Source organism: Hyperolius riggenbachi, chromosome 6 (genome assembly GCF_040937935.1).
Source record: "Hyperolius riggenbachi isolate aHypRig1 chromosome 6, aHypRig1.pri, whole genome shotgun sequence".
In the NCBI taxonomy this organism is placed as follows: domain Eukaryota; kingdom Metazoa; phylum Chordata; class Amphibia; order Anura; family Hyperoliidae; genus Hyperolius; species Hyperolius riggenbachi.
The window spans coordinates 172040942-172066177 of NC_090651.1; positions in this window are offsets into that span (position 1 = coordinate 172040942).

The following is a 25236-nucleotide window of genomic DNA, read 5'->3' on the forward strand; positions in this document are numbered from 1 at the left end:
TGTATGTGATGTATCCCACCCACCTGTGATGTATCCCACCCACCTGTACCCCACCTGTGATGTATCCCACCCACCTGTGATGTATGTGATGTATCCCACCCACCTGTGATGTATCCAACCCACCTGTGATGTATCCCACCCACCTGTACCCCACCTGTGATGTATCCCACCCACCTGTGATGTATCCCACCCACCTGTGATGTATCCCACCTGTGATGTATCCCACCCACCTGTGATGTACCCCACCTGTGATGTATCCCACCCACCTGTACCCCACCTGTGATGTATCCCACCCACCTGTACCCCACCTGTGATGTATCCCACCCACCTGTGATGTACCCCACCTGTGATGTATCCCACCCACCTGTACCCCACCTGTGATGTATCCCACCCACCTGTGATGTACCCCACTTGTGCACATAAAACATACATCATTACCAATTATTAAACAACAATTTATTTTAAAAAATTAACACATTTTAAATCACTTAAAAACTTGAAACTACAAAATATACACATTTCAACAAAACATATTAAAAACCAAACATTCACCCTCGTCCTGGTGGTGTGTTAAAATAAAGTCTCAGTCGGTCCCTGTTCCGCAGTGACACTACCCTTGGTCTGGTTGCATACCTCCTCAGGGGCATTAGTGGAAGCACATTCGGGGGTTCCGGAGTCTCTCTTTCCTCCTGCCGCACAAAGTTGTGGAGGATGCATGCTGCCTTCACCACGACAACTGCGTTGGCCGGTTTCAGCAGCATGGGCGTGTGGAACACCCTCCACTTTGACACCAGGATCCCAAATGTGCACTCCACCATTCTCCTTGCACGGCTTAACCGAGCATTGAAGTGTAGCTGGCTGGCATCAAGTCCCCTGTCTGGGTACGGACGCATTACATGGTCGGACAGGGCGAAGGCCTCGTCCCCCACAAACACATAGGGGTAGGCCGGTGCCCTTGTCCCAGGCCAGGGTCTGTCACGGGGGAGACGCAGTCTGCCTTCCTCCATCAGCCGGCAAAGGGTCGTACGCTGGAAAATTCCAGAGTCATTGGAACTACCGTACGACCCCACGTCCACGTACACAAACTTGTAGTCCGCATCTGCCACTGCCATTAGAACAATGCTAAAGTATTTTTTATAGTTGAAATAATGGCTGCCACTCCCCACGGGTTTCTGAATACGGATGTGTTTCCCATCCAGTGCGCCAACACAATTAGGAAACTTGCACTCGGTCCAGAAGCCCTGGGCGATCTCCTCCCATTTCTTGGTGTCTGGCACTGGCATGTATCTGGCCCTCAGTCGCGTCCAAATGATCCTCGAAGTCCTCACGACGATGCCTGCCACCGTGCTCTTCCCAATACGAAATGTCACATGTAGCGATGTATATGTTTGTCCAGTTGCCATGTACCTACAAGAGAAATAATCAAAATCAATTTTTCATGTCGTTACAGGAGAAAGGTTCAAGACAAGGTGGCGCAATATGCGTGATGCCTACGTGAAATTTCTACGCAGGAAAAAACTTGCCGAAAGAAGTGGCAGTGGCGGGGGAAAGCGCCTAAAGGAATACCAATTTGCCAAGCAATTATCTTTCATAAATGCAAGCTTGGAACCTAGACTGTAAGTACCACTACTGTGGGCAGGAACTGAGAACTCATTGTAGCAGACAACTACCATGACTTCGGACATGTATTGCTATAAACTGGCCTCAATTCCCATGGCTTTAGCAAACTTTTCTCAAAAGCTTTATCAAACGTTTGGTACAAACGGTTGATAAAGTGTTTGATTAGTGTTTGCTAGCTCTGTGAATTGACGCCACATGCTGTTTGGCAAACCAATAAATATTGTTTTTATCTACAGGACTGAAGACAATTTGGAGCAAGATGAACCGACCCAGGAGGCACGCTTCAGCAGTGAGGAGAGCTTGGTGGATGATGAGGTCACCGATGTGACATATTGCCCCGAGGAGAGGAGTAGGAGGAGGGAGTCCTTCCCTGTCGAATCTCTCGACATTGAGGTTGACTTGGGCGAAGAAAGCTGTGATTTGGAGGTTGCAGGACCGAGTGTGGCAGAAGCTGCACCTCCACAACCGACCGGTATGGAAGCTCCAGGGGACCAAGAGGAAAGAGAGGAGCACAGAGAGACTGCAGCACAACCAGCGCGCAGGGCAACCCCTACGCAAGCCAGAGGACAGGAAGATGCTACCACCCCACCACTGAGGCGTCGAGGTGCCCTCCCCCCAACACGAAGAGAGACATAGTCCGAGATGTCCGGGGCTGTCTCCGGACTTCTCGGGATTCTGCAGAGCCACCAAACTCTCATAACCCGGCAGTTGCAAGATGGGGACAGGGGCCATATCATGGAGCAGTACAAGGCCCACATCAGTTCACTGCAATGTGAGCTCGAAGCTGTACATGGGCACTACAGGGACGAGCTTAAAATGATGCATGAGGTGCACAGAGGAGAAATCGACCAACTGCGTGCGCAGCATCATCAGTCGGTGGGCCAGCTGCAGAACATGATGCAGCAAATGCATCAACAAAGTAAGGAACTGCTGAAATTGCAGGCACACCCGTGTTTTCACACTGTGATGTCTCTACTACCGTATTTGGAAAAGGTGCCTTCCCAAAACATGATGGCGTGCCATTCCACTTTGCTGGAGGCGATCAAACAACACATGGACACGCCATTGCTGCAACCACCAATTTTTAGACCCCCACAACCTACAGTGGTGCCCCCCTGGCAATCTTCATCACAGATGTACACTGGCTACAGAGGCAGTCAATATGGACCGCCGCTGTCAGGGTCCAGCTCATCCACGACCAGCACCCAAGAAAGTCCGGATTTCCAGGCAGCAACTCCCACCTTCCCTAGTAGTGGTGTCGATACAATTTGAAAAAAACAGTCATATTTTTCCTGGACATGCTCCTCTGAATACCTCCGAATTTCGGAGGAAGGATACCATCCCAGGGCTTTTTAGCCCAACCTTTTCCCTGCCCCATGTCCTTCAATCAAGGTTCAGAGGTGTTCAGATGACCATGTCAGGGTACTTTTGTTTTTGCTGGACTTGAACTTTAGGGCCTGGTGTCCCCGAAAGACACTACCTGGGTCACAACCTTGTGCCTGTTGCACTGCACCTGTAGTCCTGCACCTGTGCCTTTGGTTCCTCTTGCTCCTTACTTTGTTGTTGTTCCTAATCACTTGCACAAGACCCTTTGAACCATGGATAAAGGACACCTTGACTGGTCGGTGAGAGGCCTAGCCTTTTCACTGACCTGTGTCCTTGATCCATGGCTCAGAGGGTCATGTGCCAGTGGTTAGGTTTTGAAAGCACTTTAATGTTAGGGCCTGGTGTCCCCGAAAGACACTACCTGGGTCACAACCTTGTGCCTGTTGCACTGCACCTGTAGTCCTGCACCTGTGCCTTTGGTTCCTCTTGCTCCTCACTTTGTTTTTGTTCCTAATCACTTGCACAAGACCCTTTAAACCATGGATGAAGGACACCTTGACTGGTCGGTGAGAGGCCTAGCCTTTCCACTGACCTGTGTCCTTGATCCATGGCTCAGAGGGTCATGTGCCAATGGTTAGGTTTTGAAAGCACTAATTTAGGGCCTGGTGTCCCCTAAAGACACTACCTGTAGTCCTGCACCTCTGCCTTCGGTTCCTCTTGCTCCTCACTTTGTTGTTGTCCCTAACCACTTGCACAAGACCCTTGGAACCATGGATGAAGGACACCTTGACTGGTCGGTGAGAGGCCTAGCCTTTTCACTGACCTGTGTCCTTGATCCATGGCTCAGAGGGTCATGTGCCAGTGGTTAGGTTTTGAAAGCACTAATTTAGGGCCTGGTGTCCTCTAAAGACACTACCTGTAGTCCTGCACCTGTGCCTTCGGTTCCTCTTGCTCCTCACTTTGTTCTTGTCCCTAACCACTTGCACAAGACCCTTGGAACCATGGATGAAGGACACCTTGACTGGTCGGTGAGAGGCCTAGCCTTTTCACTGACCTGTGTCCTTGATCCATGGCTCAGAGGGTCATGTGCCAGTGGTTAGGTTTTGAAAGCACTAATTTAGGGCCTGGTGTCCCCTAAAGACACTACCTGTAGTCCTGCACCTGTGCCTTCGGTTCCTCTTGCTCCTCACTTTGTTCTTGTCCCTAACCACTTGCACAAGACCCTCGGAACCATGGATGAAGGACACCTTGACTGGTCGGTGAGAGGCCTTGCCTTTTCACTGACCTGTGTCCTTGATCCATGGCTCAAAGGGTCATGTGCCAGTGGTTAGCTTTTTAAAGCACTAATTTAGGGCCTGGTGTCCCCTAAAGACACTACCTGTAGTCCTGCACCTGTGCCTTCGGTTCCTCTTGCTCCTCACTTTGTTCTTGTCCCTAACCACTTGCACAAGACCCTTGGAACCATGGATGAAGGACACCTTGACTGGTCGGTGAGAGGCCTAGCCTTTTCACTGACCTGTGTCCTTGATCCATGGCTCAGAGGGTCATGTGCCAGTGGTTAGGTTTTGAAAGCACTAATTTAGGGCCTGGTGTCCCCTAAAGACACTACCTGTAGTCCTGCACCTCTGCCTTCGGTGCCTCTTGCTCCTCACTTTGTTGTTGTCCCTAACCACTTGCACAAGACCCTTGGAACCATGGATGAAGGACACCTTGACTGGTCAGTGAGAGGCCTAGCCTTTTCACTGACCTGTGTCCTTGATCCATGGCTCAGAGGGTCATGTGCCAGTGGTTAGGTTTTGAAAGCACTTATTTAGGGCCTGGTGTCCCCTAAAGACACTACCTGTAGTCCTGCACCTCTGCCTTCGGTTCCTCTTGCTCCTCACTTCGTTGTTGTCCCTAACCACTTGCACAAGACCCTTGGAACCATGGATGAAGGACACCTTGACTGGTCAGTGAGAGGCCTAGCCTTTTCACTGACCTGTGTCCTTGATCCATGGCTCAGAGGGTCATGTGCCAGTGGTTAGGTTTTGAAAGCACTAATTTAGGGCCTGGTGTCCCCTAAAGACACTACCTGTAGTCCTGCACCTCTGCCTTCGGTTCCTCTTGCTCCTCACTTCGTTGTTGTCCCTAACCACTTGCACAAGACCCTTGGAACCATGGATGAAGGACACCTTGACTGGTCGGTGAGAGGCCTAGCCTTTTCACTGACCTGTGTCCTTGATCCATGGCTCAGAGGGTCATGTGCCAGTGGTTAGCTTTTTAAAGCACTAATTTAGGGCCTGGTGTCCCCTAAAGACACTACCTGTAGTCCTGCACCTGTGCCTTCGGTTCCTCTTGCTCCTCACTTTGTTCTTGTCCCTAACCACTTGCACAAGACCCTTGGAACCATGGATGAAGGACACCTTGACTGGTCGGTGAGAGGCCTAGCCTTTTCACTGACCTGTGTCCTTGATCCATGGCTCAGAGGGTCATGTGCCAGTGGTTAGCTTTTTAAAGCACTAATTTAGGGCCTGGTGTCCCCTAAAGACACTACCTGTAGTCCTGCACCTGTGCCTTCGGTTCCTCTTGCTCCTCACTTTGTTCTTGTCCCTAACCACTTGCACAAGACCCTTGGAACCATGGATGAAGGACACCTTGACTGGTCGGTGAGAGGCCTAGCCTTTTCACTGACCTGTGTCCTTGATCCATGGCTCAGAGGGTCATGTGCCAGTGGTTAGCTTTTTAAAGCACTTTAATTTTAGGGACAGGTGTCGCCGAAAGACACTTGGGCAGCTATGCCCTGCAACTCTTCCCGCACAAAGTTGGTGGTTGGTGTTCCTCAACACTGACCGGGCTATACCATAGAAATGTTTTGTCTTCCATGTTGGAAGAATATTTTCATGTTGAAAAGGTTAATAATTGTTTTTTAAAATAAAAAAAAAATTTGTTTTTACATACCTCAGTGTGATGAGTAGTTGTTCTTGTGGTGTGACTGCTCTCCTGAACGTGGTATCCTTCTTTCTTAGGTCATCCTTCACCATCTCCAAGAGGGTATCAAACCTGTCAGGAGATTGAAAGGAAGAAGCTGTAAAGTCTGTTGTGGGACAAGGTGTTGGGTGGAGGATGGGGGAGGTGTGTTTACAGAGGTTTGGGAGTGTTGTGGAGGGTGGGGGTGTAGTGTATAGCTAGGTATACAGGGGTGTGGGAGTCAGGGTGGTGTGTTTAGTTAGGTATACAGGGATGAGGTGTTGTGGGGGTGAGGGTGGGGTGTTTAGGGATGGTGGGGGTTGGTGTATTTAGGCCTAAATACTTACAGGGGAATAGACATCCGAGTGTAGCTGTAGAACTTCTGTGGGTGTCGTCTGAGGTCCCGGTAGAGGGCCTGGAACTCTCCCTTCCTCTGCCTCCTGGCTAGTAGAGGGTGCACCCACCATCTCCTGCGAGGAGCACGCCTTCTCCCCACATAGTAGTAGGTGAACAACAGGAAGGAGAGAATTCCCAGGTAATAAGAGTAAAAAATGACTGGATCCATGGTCCCAACTGCAGTCTCTGTATCCAAGGATGGTCTCCACACGTCCACCTGTCTCCAACAATGACCCCAGAGCTTCTGCTGACCTCCCAGAACCCCAGGTATTTATACAGGTTGTTATCTCTTTAAGAAACCGGATCCGGACCGCAACCGTGTTCATACCGCACGAAAAACGGATGCAAATGGACCAGATCCGCGGAACCGTACGGATCAGGTCCGGTCCGGCTACGGTGCGGTCCGGACATCCGGTGTGGTTTTTACAAAACCGCAAGTGTGAACGGGGCCTAAGACACACCTAGGTTTAGAGAGAAAAAACCAGGGGAAAAAAATCTAAACCTGGTGCGTCTGGTGCAGGGGTGTTCTGTAGATGTTCTCCCCCTAATTATTGTGTCCTCCTGTCCCCCATTGTGTCCTCCTGTTCCCCTTTGTAGCCACCTCCTGCCCCCCTTGTGTCCTTCTCCTGTCCCCCTTTGTATCCTTCCCCTGTCCCCCTTTGGGTCCTCCTCCTGCCCACCCTTGTGGCCCCTTCCTGTCCCCTCTTGTGGCCTCTTCCTGTTATCCTCCGTGTCCATGTATAAAGCAATTAGAGACAATAGCCATGGGTATCACTCACCTGACCCGAGGCTGCCCGCGGCGGCTGCTGTCACCGTCCATGTCCCTGGTGTCCTCCAGTGTCGTCCTGTGCTCTTCCACTCCCCCTATTAAAATGTAATTAGGCGGCATTTTATAGTAAAAAAAATATGGTATTTTTTAAACAGAAAATAAAAAATAGTCCAAAAATATGGTACTCTAAGCAGAAAATGAAAATGATCTCTTAGGAGACAAAGTCAATTGGATCGTGCACAAAGTAGCCTATTGATAACTGAAATGAATTCCCTTAATACTCGAGGGTAGATTCCATCTGAGCCACGTACCTTACCTACCTTGATTTTATCTAAGCGCACCTTCATACCTTCCGGTGTTAAATGGTTCATGCTGAATGAGGTAGATAGGGAAAAATCCAGAGCTGTATTATGAGACAAGGGCATCATCACCTTGGTGAAGACAGAAAAAAAACATCCATGTCAAATTTCAGCTTTGTCTTCCACAATTAAAGGAAACAAATTGCCCAGTTACTTATCTGGGGCTTCTTCCATCCCCCGAAGTCTTCCTGGTCCCTCATTGTCATCCTGCGCTGCTGGGTGCCGACGATATCCTCCTCTGATCTCCTCATGCACGGCCCCATGCCATGTGCCTCTCTCAATGTAGTGATGGCCCGAATGGTTCACATGCGAACTTATTCGCGTGAACATAGCAGGTTCACGATTGAACGCAAACTTTATGCGAGTTCGACCCGCCCCCTACACTGCATCATTGCGCTAAACTTTGACCATCTACATCACAGTCAGAAGACACGTGGTAGCCAATCAGCCTGCACTCCCTCCTGGAGCCCCCCCCCCCCCACCCCTTATATAAGGCAGCAGCGTCGGCCATGTTCTCACTCTGTGTGCTGCAGTATTAGTGAGAGAAGGGAGAGACTTTGGAGAGATAGGGAAAGCGATAGTTAGGAGGTCTGCTCCTTGCTGATATTTGTTGCTAAAAAGCACCCCAAAACAGCTCTTTTGAGAGCTAAAGTTCTTGTGATGTGATTTTTTTTTGTGTGGCCCACTGACACTTGCATATACAGCCCTGTCTGTCGCAGCTGGCCCTTGCTAATTGCTATACTGTGCCAGGCCCAGCACATTCAGTGCCTACCTTTTCACTGCACCTGTGTGTGTGACAGCTGCACATTTGTAATACCAGTCCGTGCATACCTGTTCACTGCACCTGTGTGACAGCACGCAGTTTTATATACCAGTCACTGCATACCTGTTCACAGTACCTGTGTGTGTGACAGCTGCACATTTGTAATACCAGTCCGCGCATACCTGTTCACTGCACCTGTGTGTGTGACAGCTGCACATTGTATTGATACCAGTCCGTGCATACCTGTTCACTGCACCTGTGTGTGTGACAGCTGCACATTGTATTGATACTAGTCCGTGCATACCTGTTCACTGCACCTGTGTGTGTGACAGCTGCACATTGTATTGATACCAGTTCGTGTATACCTGTTCACTGCACCTGTGTGTGTGACAGCTGCACATTGTATTGATACCAGTTCGTGCATACCTGTTCACTGCACCTGCGTGTGTGTGACAGCTGCACATTGTATTGATACCAGTCCGTGCATACCTGTTCACTGCACCCGTGTGACTGCACGCGGTTTTATATACCAGTCACTGCATACCTGTTCACTGTATCTGTTTGACTGCACATTGTATTAGTCAAGTCAGTGCATACCGTTCACTTCATCCCCCCCAATATGGACAAAACAGGCAGAGCCAGAGGCAGGCCACCCGGCAGGCCTGTTTGAGGTCGTGGTATTGTGATTTCGTGCGGCCCTGGACCAAAGTACAGTGCACGGGCACGTGCCATCAACCCCCAAGATTGTCAGGACATGGGGGTGTGGCCAGCTATGGAAGCGTGAGGACGTGTCTCTCCTCGGCTCCTCATAACCCGCAGCTAATCCTGGCTAAATGTGGCAAAAAGCACCGCCATCGGACGTCCCGCACCACTGCAAACGGACAGACTGGAACAGCGTCCGGAGGGGACCAAATACGGTCCTTCGGTCGTCTATGATGCTGCAGAAAAACTGTCGAGATTTGCCCGGACCGAGCCATAAAATGGCGCTGAAGACAGCATGGGGGCCGGCGGTTCTCCCTCCCCTACAGCCTCTCCGCCAACCTCACCGAACAAAGAGGAGATACCCACCGAGCGATCCTCCGCAACACACCAAGAGGAACAGGTACCGCAACCCCTACCCCCTAGGGATAAGAAAAACAAGAACAACAGATCGGCGGGCGGAGAGAGAGGGGAATGTGCACAGGCCCAAGATGGTGCCGGGGATAGTAAAGGGGAAGCTACCGAACCTACCAGAGCTGAACTACTAGAGGCCATCCGCGGCCTGCAGCTTTCATTAACATCTAGGCTGGACTCTATCCATGCAGAAATGTCATTTTAAAAGAATGACTTTGGCAAGCTCAAAGACAGAACGAGGGAGGCAGAGCGCAGAGTGGGTCAGTTGGAAAACATTGCTAACGCCTTACAGCGTGCACATACCAACCTTGCTCAAACCTCAGAGACACAAGCAGCTAAATTGGACGATCTGGAGAACAGATCCAGGAGATCTAATTTGAGATTTATCGGTTTCCCTGAAAAAACAGAAGGTAAACAGCCAGAGGTGTTTTTAGAGAACTGAGTAAAAGATAACTTGCCTGATTTAAAACCCTCACTTACTTTTTGGAGAGAGCAGGCGGCCTTCCTAAACCAGGGGTCACTGCTCGACCTCTCTTATTGCTAAACTGCTGAATATACAGGTATAAGCTAGAAATCCTTCAAGCAGCGAGGAACACCCCTGATATGGCATATAATGGGGTTAAAATTTCGATATACCAGGATTTTTCAAACGAAATTCAAAAGCAAAGATTGAATTTTTTTTTACTGTGAAACAATCTGTGAGGAAACGCGGAAAAGCCGCCGCAAGTGCTCAGAGTGAGGCGGCTGTTTCCGCGTCTAACATGGCGGCACAACGCGAAGAAACCGCCGCATGCCGCATGGGCAGAGCAGTGGAGTCCGCGTTGGATGCAGCGGATTGCGCGCATAGCAATACTACTGACATTGTGGTTGGACGCGGGGAAACCGCCGCTTGCTTAGAGAGCGCACCCGATTCGGCGGATACATTGCAGGACATGTCTGGTGTGGCTGGGACTGATGGTCCACACAGGTTCAGAATGACACGCGCGCGCGCTGAGAGGCAGAGCTTATATGACAGCCAGAGAAGAGTCAGCTGACTAAGCGGGTCAGCTGACGTTTTCACCACCTTCCATTGGTCCAGCACTTAGGGGTGGCGCTGATGAGCGCTGTGGTATATATACTGGATGCTGGTCATTTCTCTGGTGTCTGCCGTTGTGATCACTACGTGGTAGCACTCAGACCTTGTCTGTATCTGTGTTCTAGCATAGTTTCCAAAGGTGTTGATGATCAAGGAACTCACACCTTAGCATTAGGAATATTGAACTGTATTATTTGTTATGACCTTCTGCCTGCCTGACTATTCCTCTGAACTCTGATTCTGTACCTTGCTATTTCTGATATCCTGTTGCCAAACTCTGCTCGTTCCTGGACTCTGTATTTGCCTCCTGATTCTGTACCTTGCTATTCTGCTACTCCGTTGCCAAACCCTGCCTGTTTGTTGGATTCCGTATCTGTCTCCTGAAGCTGTACCTTATCTGTCTGTGTGTTAACGACCTGGCTTGCCTGACCTCGAGAACTGGCCTTACTGTTAGAGGCAGTTCCCAGACCTGTTAGTGACACCCTCTCACTGGTGTCACTCACGCTCTGTCCTTCCTACTCTCAGCCTAGCTCCTCCCCCGGGAGAGTCTAGGCCATCGGAAGGGACATACTTCTGTGCAGTACTCAAAGTATACTATTGCATCTAACACTCACTTGTTATCTCAGGTGTCCAGAGGTTAGTAGATATATCTGATTATCGGTGATACTGGAGATCACCAATAATCGGGTATATTCTGTATTCTCGGTGATACTGCAGTTCACCAGTAATCAGACCCTCTCTGTGTTACACCGATCGTTACAGAATGGCAGACCAAAAATGCAAATGGACGCACACACTGACCGTCTGGGCGCACTTGCCACTTCGGTGGAAAACATCAACCAAGTGCTGGGTAGTCACAAGACTATGATTGAAGCCTTGTCTGGTTCTTTACAAACCCTCCAGACAGCAGTGGATGAGGTGCGATCCCCTCCTAGTTCTGACATACGTTTGCCTGTACCTGAGAAATTTTCTGGTCACAGATCTGATTTCCGAAATTTTAGAAGTAGAGTGTTATCTTACTTTGAGTTGAGACCCCGATCTTCTGGAACTGTGGCCCAAGGGGTCACATTCATTAAGACGTTGTTATCAGGCGATTCTCAGACGTGGGCGTACAGTTTGCCCACCGGAGACTTAGCTCTCTCATCAGTGGATGAATTTTTTAAAGCTATGGCAGTAATTTACGACGACCCAGACCTTGCTGCGACTTCTGAGCGGAAGCTCAAACTTTTACGTCAAGGCAAGGGTCCGGTCGAAGATTACGCAGCTGAATTTAGGAGGTGGTCAGTTTCAGCCAGGTGGGACACTAATGCCCTCTTAGATTGTTTCTTATCAGGGTTGTCAGATGAGGTCTCAGATCTCATGTTAAGTCTGCCTGAACCTAAAACAGTCGATGAGGCCATTTCATCGGCCATTCGAGTCGACCGCAGGCTGCGCTATCAGAAACAGACCCGGGGTAGTAGTCATGTAAGAATGGTGTCCTACGCTGCGCCTCCAGTAACTCCACCTCCTCCCGTCTCGCCTCCACCTGAACCAATGCAAATTGGTTGATCGAAATTATGCCAAGTGGAGCGAAGACGTAGGATGTCTGAGAGGCTGTGTCTTTACTGCGCAGGGGGGGGTCATAGAGTACGTAATTGTCCTAACAAGTCGGGAAACGCTACCGCCTAGGAGTTGTAGGGGGTAACACCCTAGGCGCGCGACTTTTACCCCTAGAGGATAAACGGTTACTTCTTCCTTGTACGGTTACGTGGGAAGATAAAACTGAGGTTTCTGAGGCTTTTGTTGATTCAGGCTCTGCAGCTAATTTTATGGATTTTGAATTTGCAAAGAAATTGGGTATTCCGCTCACCCCGGTAAAACTACCCATTCAGGTTACGGCAGTAGATGATTCCCCCCTGCAAAGTAATCATCCGCTGTCTCAGACACCAGAGGTGGAAGTCACTATAGGGGTGCTACATAAGGAGAAATTGCAGTTTTTTGTATTACACATGACCACTTCCACAGTCATCCTCGGCATGCCATGGTTGCACCTTCACTCTCCACAGATCAATTGGGCTACTGGTCAGCTAACTAGCTGGTCAACTCATTGTTTTCAGCAGTGTTTAGGGAGGGTGACACTGGGTCAGACCAGGATTCATTTGGAGGGTGTACCAGTACAATATTCCGAGTATTCCGATATGTTCTGTCCCAAGGCTGCTGATAAATTACCTCCACATCGCCCGTTTGATTGCCCTATCGATCTCCGATCTGGTTGTATGCCCCCTAGGGGTCATCTTTACAATTTGTCTGGGCCAGAGAACAGTGGCGTAGCTAAAGAGCTGTGGGCCCCGGTGCAAGTTTTACATGGGGCCCCCCCAAGCACTCTATACATAACAATTGATACGGTGCACCAAAACCTGCCAAGGACAACCCCAGTGTCAGAGGTGCAAGAAGGGAATGGGGAACAGTGTGTTAAGGATTACTACTATTCAAAGCATCTATAGAAGTGATTATTACCAGCACAGGACCAATAGAGAGCTAATACTGTGATAGAGGGTGGACCCTTCGGGGCCCCTCTGGCCCAAGGGCCCCGATGCGGTCGCTACCTCTGCACCCCCTATTGCTACGCCCCTGCCAGAGAAAGTGGCCATGCAGGAGTACATTCATGAAAATTTAGCCAAGGGGTTCATTCGCCCTTCACGGTCGCCCGCTGGCGCAGGGTTCTTTTTTGTTAAGAAAAAAGACGGAGGCCTGCGACCATGTATTGATTACCGGGGCCTGAATAAAATCACAGTGAAGAATCGCTACCCTTTGCCCCTGATAGATGACTTGTTTACACAGGTTACCGACGCTAAGATCTTTTCAAAGTTGGATTTATGGGGTGCATACAACCTGGTGCGGATTAGAAAGGGCGATGAATGGAAGACGGCCTTTAACATGCCCGACGGGCATTACGAGTACCTAGTGATGCCCTTCGGGCTGTGTAACGCCCCGGCCTTCTTCCAGGAACTAATTAATGAGGTATTCAGGGAGGTGTTGGGCAAATTCGTGTTAGTATACCTAGATGATATACTTATTTTTTCAAACAACCTCTCTGAGCACAGAACACACGTCAAGTTTGTATTGGACAAACTTAGGCAAAACATGCTTTACGCTAAATTAGAGAAGTGCATCTTCGAGGTAACATCTGTCACCTTTTTAGGGTACATAATTTCCACCTCGGGCCTGTCTATGGATCCTGCCAAGGTCTCTGCTGTGTTGGAATGGCCTCAACCAGTGGGGTTAAAATCTCTTCAGAGATTTTTAGGCTTTGCCAATTACTATAGAAGGTTCATAAAGGGGTACTCCACTGTCATTGCACCCCTCACCAGCCTCACTAAGAAAGGGGCAGATACTACCCACTGGTCCCCAGAGGCTTTGCATGCATTCTCCACCTTGAAAGATTTGTTTTGCTCTGCACCCATCCTAAGACACGTTGACACCTCCTTTCCCTTTATTGTTGAGGTGGACGCCTCGGAGGTCGGGGTAGGGGCTGTGCTGTCCCAGCGGTCAGGGTTGCAGGGTAGATTGCACCCATGTGCCTATTTTTCTCGTTCAATCTATTTTTATTTCAGTTTTTAACAAGCAGATAATACAAACATTTATACCACAGAGATAGGTCTTAACAAAATCTATATAGTGTTCAGTTATACACATTTATATTTTAACACATGCGAGTGCATTCTTAGAGTGTTCTTTAGGGGAAATCTTGGAAAATAGCATAGGATACATTGTATGGTGTGGATTTCCATCTCGCATGAGGAATAGACCTATGAGCTGCTGTAGACATGTCCCTATTTTTCTCGTAGGTTCTCTCAGGCAGAGAGAAACTACGATACAGGCAACAGGGAGCTCCTGGCCATCAAATTGGCCTTTGAAGAATGGCGTCATTGGTTGGAAGGAGCAGAACATACGATTACAGTTTACACTGATCACAAAAATTTGGAATACATCGAGGGAGCTAAGAGATTAAGTCCCCGTCAGGCTCGATGGTCATTGTTCTTCTCGAGGTTCAGATTCATAATTACGTATACTCCAGGTAGCAAAAACATTAAGGCAGATGCCCTGTCCAGATGCTTTGAGCCGGAGACAGCACAGCCCTCCGCCCCAGAAACCATTGTCCCACAGAAACTGGTACTGGCAACAACTGAGACTTGGGAAGATTGGACAGAGACTTTAGGTCCCTTTCAGCAGGACGTCCCGGATGGGAAGCCCAAAGGGGTTATGTTTATACCACTGCCATTCCGTCTTCAGATTTTACAGATGTTCCACTCACACAAAAATGTGGGACACCCTGGGGCCTCCAGAACACAGGATCTTGTTGCCAGGTGCGCTTGGTGGCCTTCTCTGGCAACAGATTGCAAGGAGTATGTTAGAGAGTGTGTGCGGTGTGTGCAAAGAGTAAGCCCTCCCGGCTGGCACCTGTGGGAACGTTGCAGCCCTTGCCCACCCCGAGTGAGCCGTGGACCCACTTGTCCATGGATTTTGTGGGTGAGCTTCCCAGGTCTGAGGGCATGTCGGTCATTTGGGTGGTAGTCGACCACTTTAGTAAAATGGCCCATTTTGTGCCCTTGAAAGGACTCCCCTCGGCCCAGAAGTTGGCCGATTTGTTCATCAGCCACGTTTTCCGATTGCATGGCATTCCGGAAAACATAGTGTCAGATCGGGAAGTCCAATTTGTTTTGAGATTTTGGAGGGCATTTTGTCACCAAATGGGTATGGAACTGTCGTTTTCGTCGGGCTACCACCCACAGACCAATGGTCAGACTGAAAGAGTCAATCAATCATTGGAACAGTTTTTGAGGTGTTACGTTGTAGAAGCGCAAAATGATTGGGTCAAGTTTTTGCCCTTCGCAGAATTTGCGCACAATAATTTGAAATGTTCTTCCTCGGGATTTTGTCGATTTCAGATAGTGACCCGGGAAGTTGCCTAAATTCTCCCCATTGCCAGTCGCCTCCACTCCGTTGCCAGCTCTGGAGGCCTGGCAAAGGTCGTTTAAAGACGTGGTGGATCGTGAAAAATAATTTGGAGGTGTTTCAAAGTCAAAAAGGTCAAGCTGACAAAAAACGTTCCTTAGAGTGGAGGTTTCAAGCAGGAGACTTAGTCTGGGTGTCCACACGTCACTTGACCTTGAAACAGCCCTCAGCCAAGTTGAGGCCCAGGTATGTGGGTCCACTTCCAGTGACTAGAAAGATCAACGATGTTACTTATGCCATTGATCTTCCTGCCAGTATGCGTGGCGTGAGATCCTTTCATGTGTCCCTGCTTAAGCCAGCAGTCCATGTGGGTCCCACTCTTCCTCCTCCTGTGATGATAGATGACCAACCTGAGTACGAAGTAGAGAATATTTTAGACTCACGCATAGTTCAGAACTCAGTGCAAAATCTGGTTGCGCAGACTAGAAAGGAAGTGGCGAAAATCCCAGAATTCAAAAGATAAACACACCCTTGTCTCTCACCTGGAAAACTACCAAAATGCGATCACCAAGAAAAAATCCTTCTACCTATCACAGGAGATCGCAAAGGCCGCCAACAGGCCAGCCCAACTATTCCGCACAGTTGATAGACTATGTAATCCATCCTGTCTAAAACCTACTATAACTCCCTCAAAGGAGCTATGTGAGAAATTTGCTTGCTACTTTGCTGACAAAGTATCCTCTATTCGGTCTCTCATTCAATCCACAGCACCCAAGACTCATGCAACTCCTGGAAATAGCTGCAAAAACAACCTAACACCCTGGACTGACTTCAAAAGTATTAGTGAGGAAGAGATCTCAGACATCCTCCGTCGCCTCCGCCAGACAACCTGCGACCTGGACCCTGGACCAACTAAACATATGCTGAAATGCCCTGACCTGCTTGGTCCAGCATTTCACAAAATAGTAAATTGCTCTCTGCAAGCAGGGAGGTTTCCTACCTCTCTAAAAGAAGGAATCATCAAGCCCCTTCTTAAAAAACCTTCCATGGATCCAGATGCTATGAGCAGCTACAGACCTGTCTCCAACCTCCACTTCTTAGGTAAAGTTATTGAAAAGGCTGTCTATCGGCAACTTGAAACCAGGCTGTCAGTAAACAACATCCTGGACCCTCTACAATCTGGCTTTAAGAAACACCACAGCTGTGAAACAGCCCTCATCCAAGTCTGCAACGATCTGCTCATGGCAAGGGACAGAGGGGAATGCTCCATCCTAATTTTGTTGGATCTCTCAGCGGCTTTTGATACAGTTGACCATGAAATCCTGCTTAACAGACTGCAGGAGTACTGTGGCATCAGTGGATCAGTCCTCCAGTGGTTCAGATCATTCCTGACTGACAGAACACAGAGAGTATCCCTAGGACCTATAATGTCCAAACCTGCACCTCTACAATTCGGAGTGCCACAAGGATCAATCCTATCCCCTCTGCTGTTTGCAATCTACATGTTGCCACTCGGCACACTTATCCAACGACATGGCCTGACGTACCATTGCTACACCGATGACACACAGCTATACCTGTCCTTCAAACCTGGTGGAACAGACCCTACCCCAAAAATAAACTCTTGCTTAGCTGAGCTACAGGCATGGATGAATGATAACTGGTTGAAACTGAATGCTGACAAAACTGAGGTCCTGTTTGTCCAAGGCCAGTGCCCGCCATCAAACCAGCTCTATCCTAAAGCAACACCAATCAGGATTGGGAATTCAGACATAAACAGCTCCAACCTTGTGCGCAGCCTTGGCGTACTAATCGATGGGGAATTGAGTTTCAGAAACCAAATTTCATCTGTAGTTAAATCCTCCTTCTTTCATCTGAAGAACATTGCAAAGATTAAACATCTGATTCCCCCAGAGGATCTTCCAACCCTAGTCCACACCTTCATCACATCACGGCTGGACTACTGCAATGCCCTTTATGTTGGCCTCCCCAAAAAGGACCTGCGTCGCCTGCAATTAGTGCAGAATTCTGCTGCCAGATTGCTAACAAACCAGCCTCGCCACGGTCACATTACACCGATCCTTCGCTCACTGCACTGGCTACCAGTAGAATGGAGAATACTCTTCAAGATTGGACTGCTGACATTCAAATCCCTGCACAGTCTGGGCCCTGGATACATGAAGGACTTGCTAAAGCTGCACCACACCTCTCACAACCTCAGATCAGCAAGTTCTGTAAACTTGGTCACTCCCAGAGTGCACCTCAAAAAATCTGGAGATAGAGCCTTCTGCCATGCTGCCCCTACTCTCTGGAACTCCCTACCACACCCAGTAAAGACAGCACCATCCCTGGAGCTATTCAAATCCAGACTGAAAAGCTACCTGTTTAGCCTGGCATTTCCAGACTTATAAAATTTCTTCCTCTGTACCACGATGGTCTGAGCCATGCTTATGCGCTTTGAGTCCCACGGGAGAAAAGCGCTTTACAAATGTTATTTGTTGTTGTTGTTGTTGTTGGTTCATTGGAAAGGGTATGGTATTGAGGAGAGATCATGGGTACCTGAATGTCGCATGCATGCTGACAAATTAAGAAGGGAGTTCCACGCGTTGCATCCTGAGAAGCCTGGTAGGAGCTGTCCGGAGTCCACTCCTCAGGGGGGGGGGTACTGTGAGGAAACGCGGAAAAGCCGCTGCAAGTGCTCAGAGTGAGGCGGCTGTTTCCGCGTCTAACATGGCGGCACAACGCGAAGAAACCGCCGCATGCCGCATGGGCAGAGCGGTGGAGTCCGCGTTGTATGCAGCAGATTGCGGGCATAGCAATACTACTGACATTGTGGTTGGACGCGGGGAAACCGCCGCTTGCCCACGCCCGATTCGGCGGATACATTGCAAGACATGTCTGGTGTGGCTGGGACTGATGGTCCACACCAAGCGGGTCAGCTGACGTTTTCACAACCTTCCATTGGTCCAGCACTTAGGGGTGGCGCTGATGAGCGCTGTGGTGTATATATACTGGATGCTGGTCATTTCTCTGGTGTCTGCCGTTGCGATCACTACATGGTAGCACTCATACCTTGTCTGTATCTGTGTTCTAGCATAGTTTCCAAAGGTGTTGATGATCAAGGAACTCACACCCTTAGCATTAGGAATATTGAACTGTATTATTTGTTATGACCTTCTGCCTGCCTGACTATTCCTCTGAACTCTGATTCTGTACCTTGCTATTTCTGATATCCTGTTGCCAAACTCTGCTCGTTCCTGGACTCTGTATTTGCCTCCTGATTCTGTACCTTGCTATTCTGATACTCCGTTGCCAAACCCTGCCTGTTTGTTGGATTCCGTATCTGTCTCCTAAAGCTGTACCTTATCTGTCTGTGTGTTAACGACCTGGCTTGCCCGACCTCGAGAACTGGCCTTACTGTTAGAGGCAGTTCCCAGACTTGTTAGTGACACCCTCTCACTGGTGCCACTCACGCTCTGTCCTTCCTACTTTCAGCCTAGCTCCTCCCCCGGGAGAGTCTAGGCCATCGGAAAGAACATATTTCTGTGCAGTACTCAAAGTACACTATTGCATCTAACACTCACTTGTTATCTCAGGTGTCCAGAGGTTAGTAGATATATCTGATTATCGGTGATACTGCAGATCACCAATAATCGGGTATATTCTGTATTCTCGGTGATACTGCAGTTCACCGGTAATCAGACCCTCTCTGTGTTACACCGATCGTTACACAATCCTTGAGAGACTTACAAATCCCCTACAGTATGCTGTTCTCGTCCAAGCTCCGGATTCAAAACAACTCCAAATCACACTTTTTTACATCCCCACAAGAAGCTATAAAATGGATGGAAGAACATGGGATGAAAATCTCTCCTGCGAAACCTCGCTCATCTAAGAGAAGACTTCACATCTTTCAATGTCTGAGATATGTGCCATCTTTTACGTTTTATCGCAAGTGCATGTCTCTTTTTGTAAAACACTTACTTTTACTACTACTACTACTACTACTACTACTACTCACTTTTTCTTCAACGCTGCACTGCTAGAATATATTATATTTTGGAACATTCTGTTTTTCATCCGACAGATGGAGACATTTCTCTGGATATTATGTACATATGCCAATATCAGACAGTGACTGTAATATTATACTCCTGCCATAATATACCAACTAGCCTTCTTTGTTATAAAGCTCATTGCTTGGCAAGATCTATATTGCCATGGAACTTTTTATGCTATGGTTTCAATCTAGCTAGTTAATAAATGGAAGCATTTTTTCTGATATACTCTATATAGAAGGTCATGGCTTTACGCAAATCGGAACTTTGCCTTAAATTAACCAAAAGATGGCAGTGCAGTAATGTTGATACCTCTTATAATAGTTTTTTTTTTCTCCAGAAGTAATTTAAATTGTTGTACCATGTTCGGATTCCGATACTGCTTAATGTTATATTTAAGTTGTTAAGATGCTAAGTATACATAAGCACTTTGTTTCTACTTGGTGATAAATTGAATAAAATGATACCCAGATAAAAATGTGATTTCCCTCCTGTCTCCTCCTCCTTCCCCCCTCTCCTTACCTACCCAATGTACCCTCCTCCCCTCTATCCTATCCCCCTCTCATCCTTGCCTGCATCAGGCCTACCCTGCCTACCTATTTCCCCCCTTCTCCTTATCCCCCCTCCCCCTCCCCCTCCCCGCTAATCAATCCTCCAGCACTCCTTTCCTTAACATCTAATATATGTTCTATTTTCCTTGATGGATTCCCACCATCATAGACAATTATAACTGTGTTAATGGTGTATCTCTGTGGTATCTCCAAGTGCGTATAATTTATGGGCTATAGCACAACTAAGATTCAATTGTTTAAGACAAGTGAAACTAGTTGTATATATCCCTATAGTAACATCAGGTTAAATCTAAAAAGTAGCATCCCCCCTCGCCTTCCTTCCCAACGTACTGCGCAATACACATGGTATCCTTATACCTTATACGTACTGCGCAATACACATGGTATGTTTGTCATAAAATATAATTCCCATTTGAGTACTTGTAATTTCTCAAGAGGCAGGTGGACAAACAAAAACCAAATAATTCTGAGAAACTCAAAGAAGTGATTATGAAAGAATGGGTTGCTATCAGTCAGGATTTGGCTCAGAAGTTAATTGAGTGCCTGCCCAATCGAATTGCAGTGGTCCTGAAAATGAAGGGCCAACACTGCAAATGCTGACTCTTTGCATAAATCTCATGTAATTGTCAATAAAAGCCTTTGAAACGTATGAAGTGCTTATAATTATATTTCAGTACATCACATAAACAACTAAAACAAAATTCTAAAAGCAGTTTAGCAGCAAAGTTTGTGAAAACTAATATTTTTGACAGTCTCAAAACTTTTGGCCAGGGCTGTATATCGGAAATGGTCATACTCAAGCACATAAAGTATATTTTAGTACTGTATCCAGATTCAGTCAATAATTGGGAGTCATTTTTTCCTTTCAATGCTTCAGCAAGGGAGCACAGACAAAGTTTAAGCTAAATCAAAATGCATAGTTCTCAATATGGAGGGATTTGCATGCAAAAAACACACAACTGCTTGCACAAGAAGCATAGGTCTCACCAGTTAATACAGGTACAGTACTGATAGTGTGCTCCTTTGTCTACATTTCTGTGCAGCCTGGATGATACTGTAACATTGCAGACATGCACAAGCAAGTCAAAGATGACAGGCAATTCCCTCAGTAATCAAGCAGCAGCTTACGCAGGAAGCATAGGTCTCACCAGCTGGTGCTTTTGAGGTAATTCTTGCAGACACAGAGTAGTGTGCAGATAGTGAACAGACTTCAAGTGACACCAGCACACCCATCGACCAGGGTTCATGAATCTCCGACTGACATATGATGCATGCCCACTTTCCACTATAGCCGGATGCAGAATACTGCAGTGGCCAAAAAACAGGTTCTATTATATCTGAGATTAGTATATGTCACGGTCAGTTGGCAATTCAGAGGAAGCGGCAGGTGCTCACGGATGCTGGCGGGCATCCTGGTGTGTCCCGGCAGGTCCCTAGGCATGGAGTCCTGGCGGTTTGTGCCTACTGGCATTGCACAGTGGAAATATTGGCACCACAAGACTTTGGAGTGAGCGGTGTGTGCTTGAGTGACGTTTGTACATTTTTCAGTGTGCGTGTTTGCATGTGCACGCTTGTGTGCAGGCATGTACGCGTTATGCAATGTGCACCAAATTCAGTGTGCAGGGTGCAGCTCTCCAGTGCTGTAGTATTGCAGCTAGTTGTGTGAGTGTACTCCTGTGTCCTGACCTAGTGTCTGGTTCTTGTCTTACTGGATATTGACCCTGGCCTGACTGACTTCCGGCTCTGTTACCAACCTCTGCTTTGTATGACCACCCACTTGTATACCGACCTTTGCTTGCCCGAGAAATCCGCTTTGTTGCCGAACCTTTGCCTGTCCGAGAATCCGCTCTGTTGCTGAACCCTGCCTGTACGAGGACCCACTCTGTTGCCAAATCTCTGCTAATCTCTGGACCTGGCTGGATGTTGAGTCATTGCATCACCAGTTTCAACTTGTGGGAACGCTGCTGGTCCTTCCTGGTCAAACGCCTGGTCATCACGCCACTGGTTCCTCAAGTGCTCCTGCCCCTTGCTTTCATGAGGTCCCTGTCTCAACTCCAGGGGCCCCAGTTGGTGAGTTGTAAGGGTTGCTGCTCTTAGCACATTGGTCTCCTACAATCCGGGTATGTGATAGTATACTACAGCTATACAATGGAGACCTCTTAGGCAGCCAACATCCGTAACACCCTGTGTAAGCAATGTCTACCGTGACCGACTCCATGAAAGTGCTCCAAGCCGGATATGAACAGTTGGAAGCAGGCGCAACACAAGTGCCCCAATGGTCGGGAGGGAGCAGAGGCCACCCTGCTCAAAAATGTTGCAGAAGGCTGTGGGGAGGGGAGCCTGACTTCTATCCCCCCTCCCTCACCTTGGGGGTCACCTCCTGTCATGTCGTTACAAGCGTGGCAGGAGATACAGCTCTGGGCTCCAGCAGACGCTAGAGTTCCAGGTACATGCTGTCTCTTCTGCAATGCCGCTCACACTACTTCCTGATTCAGTGTGAGCAGGATTACAGAGGAGGCAGTGTGGACCTGGAGCACAAACACCTGCTGGAGACCGGAGCCTGGAAGGTCAGCTGAATCTTCCACCATGCTTGTAACGGCATGACAGGACGGGGGCCCCCGAGGTGAGGGAGGGAGGGTAGAAGTCGGGCTCCCCTCCATGCCCTCCTCAGCCTTCAGCAACACTTTGGCCTGGGCGGCCATTCACGCTGCATGCTAGTAGCCCATCTAACCTCCCCACCTGTGTAGTCTAGCTAAGTACCACCAGCCAGCCTTGTAGCCTACCTACCCTCCGACCACCTATATACCCTCCCACCAGCCAGCTGCATAGCCTACCTATCCTCCCACCAGCCACTTACCTATTCACCCTCTCACCCAGCCAGCTGTGTAGCCTGCCTACCTACCCTCCCACCAGCCAGGTGCATAGCCTACCTACCCTCCCACCATCCACCTACCTACCCACTCTCCCTCCAGCCAACCAGCTGTGTAGCCTACCTACCTACCCTCCCACTAGCCACCTACCTATTCACCCTCCCACCAGCCTTCTGTGTAGCCTAGTTACCCTCCCACCAGCCAGCTGTGTAGCCTGCCTACCTACCCTCCCACCAGCCAGCTACCTACCCTTCCACCAGCCAGCTGTGTAGCCTACCTACCCTCCCAGCAGCCACTTACCCTGCCTCTCACCAGCCAGCTGTGTAGCCTACCCACCCTCGCACCAGCCAGCTGTGTAGCCTGCCTACCTACCCTCCCACCAGCCGTTTCACAGTTGGTACAGCCGTTTCACAGGGACACCCCGCTTATTTAGAGGCCAAAAGGTCCTTTGGTTTCTGAATAAGTGAGTTGTCCACGTGAAACGACTGTACCAACTGGAATAAATTGAGTAAGCAGCAAGTCTTTGGTGCCCAGCATTATCTTTCTATTCATCATTTACTGATTTGTTGCCTGCTGTGAGCATGGGGAGGCTACTTTGTTCCAGCACAGTTTGTCAGTTTGCCAACCCCTCTGTCCTCTTCTATTGCTTGCATGAGGCATTTATCCAGCCCTCACTGACCACCAAGAAAAGAAACAAGGAGATGGGGACCGCTCTGCTATTACTGCGGAAATGTGGGGCATTTCATTGGCTCCTGCCCAGTCCATCCATCCTTTGAGTAAGGAAGTTTATCACAGGACCTTGTCTGTTACCACTACGCCACTGACTAATTTTTTGGTTATCCCTAATTCCTTTCAGCTTCCAGGAAAAATCCTTGAAATATCAGCAAATCGTTGCCTCTGGGGCATGTAGTTGTTTGATGGACCACTACTAATATATTTCCTGTAAAAATCCTGAGATGAATACTTTCATATCCACCTTGCCGATGCCTCCTCCATCAGCTCTGGACCAGTGACCATGGAAACCGTTCCAGTGTCTACAGTTATTCTGAAGAAACACCAGGGATTCCTTAAAGGGACACTCTGGCGAAACATTTTAAAATTTAAAATATGTGCAGACATAAACAAATAAGAAGTACGTTTTTTCCAGAGTAAAATGAGCCATAAATTACTTTTCTCCTATGTTGCTGTCATTTACAGTAGGTAGTAGAAATCTGACAGAAGTGACAGGTTGTGGATAGTCCATCCCTTCATGATGGGATTCATAGGAATTTATTTATTTTCAAAAGCACTTAGCGAATTATTATTATTATTTAGTATTTATATAGCGCCGACATCTTCCGCAGCGCTGTACAGAGTATATAGTCTAGTCACTAACTGTCCCTCAAAGGGGCTCACAATCTAGTCCCTACTATAGTCATATGTCTATGTATGTATTGTGTAGTGTATATTTTGTAATCCAGGGCCAATTTAGGGAAAACCAATTAACTTATCTGTATGTTTTTTGGGATGTGAGAGGAAACCGGAATGCCCGGAGGAAACCCACACAGACACGGGGAGAACATACAAACTCATTGCAGATGTTGACCTGGCTGGGATTCGAACCAGGGACCCAGCGCTGCAAGGCGAGAGCGCTAACCACTACGCCACCGTACTGCCGAATGGCAGTTTCTCTGTCCAACTGCCAAAAAACTGTGTAGTGAGCAGGGAAGCAGGCCAGCATCATTGTTTAAATCATTTTTAGGGAATATCTTTATAAAGAATAAAAGCCTTACTGAGAATCCCCTATGAAGAGATGGTCTAGTCCAAAACCTTTCGCTTCTGTCAGATTTCTACTACCTACTGTAAGTGACAGCAACATAGGAGAACAATAATTTATGGCTCATTTTACTCTGGAAAAAATGTACGTCTTATTTGTCTATGTTTGCACATATTTTACATTTTACAATTTTTCGCCATAGTGCCCCTTTAAGTTTGACTTGGTCTCCGCCTGTGATACGATTCTGCCAAGTGTGACGTGTGTATCTGGACAGTATATATACATATACAGTGGGTTGCAAAAGTATTCGGCCCCCTTGAAGTTTTCCACATTTTGTCATATTACTGCCACAAACATGAATCAATTTTATTGGAATTCCACATGAAAGACCAATACAAAGTGGTGTACACATGAGAAGTGGAATGAAAATCATACATGATTCCAAACATTTTTTTACAAATAAATAACTGCAAAGTGGGGTGTGCATAATTATTCGGCCCTCTTTGATCTGAGTGCAGTCAGTTGCCTATAGACATTGCCTGATGCGTGCTAATGACTAAATAGAGTGCACCTGTGTGTAATCTAATGTCAGTACAAATACAGCTGCTGTGTGAGGGCCTCAGAGGTTGTCTAAGAGAATATTGGGAGCAACAACACCGTGAAGTCCAAAGAACACAC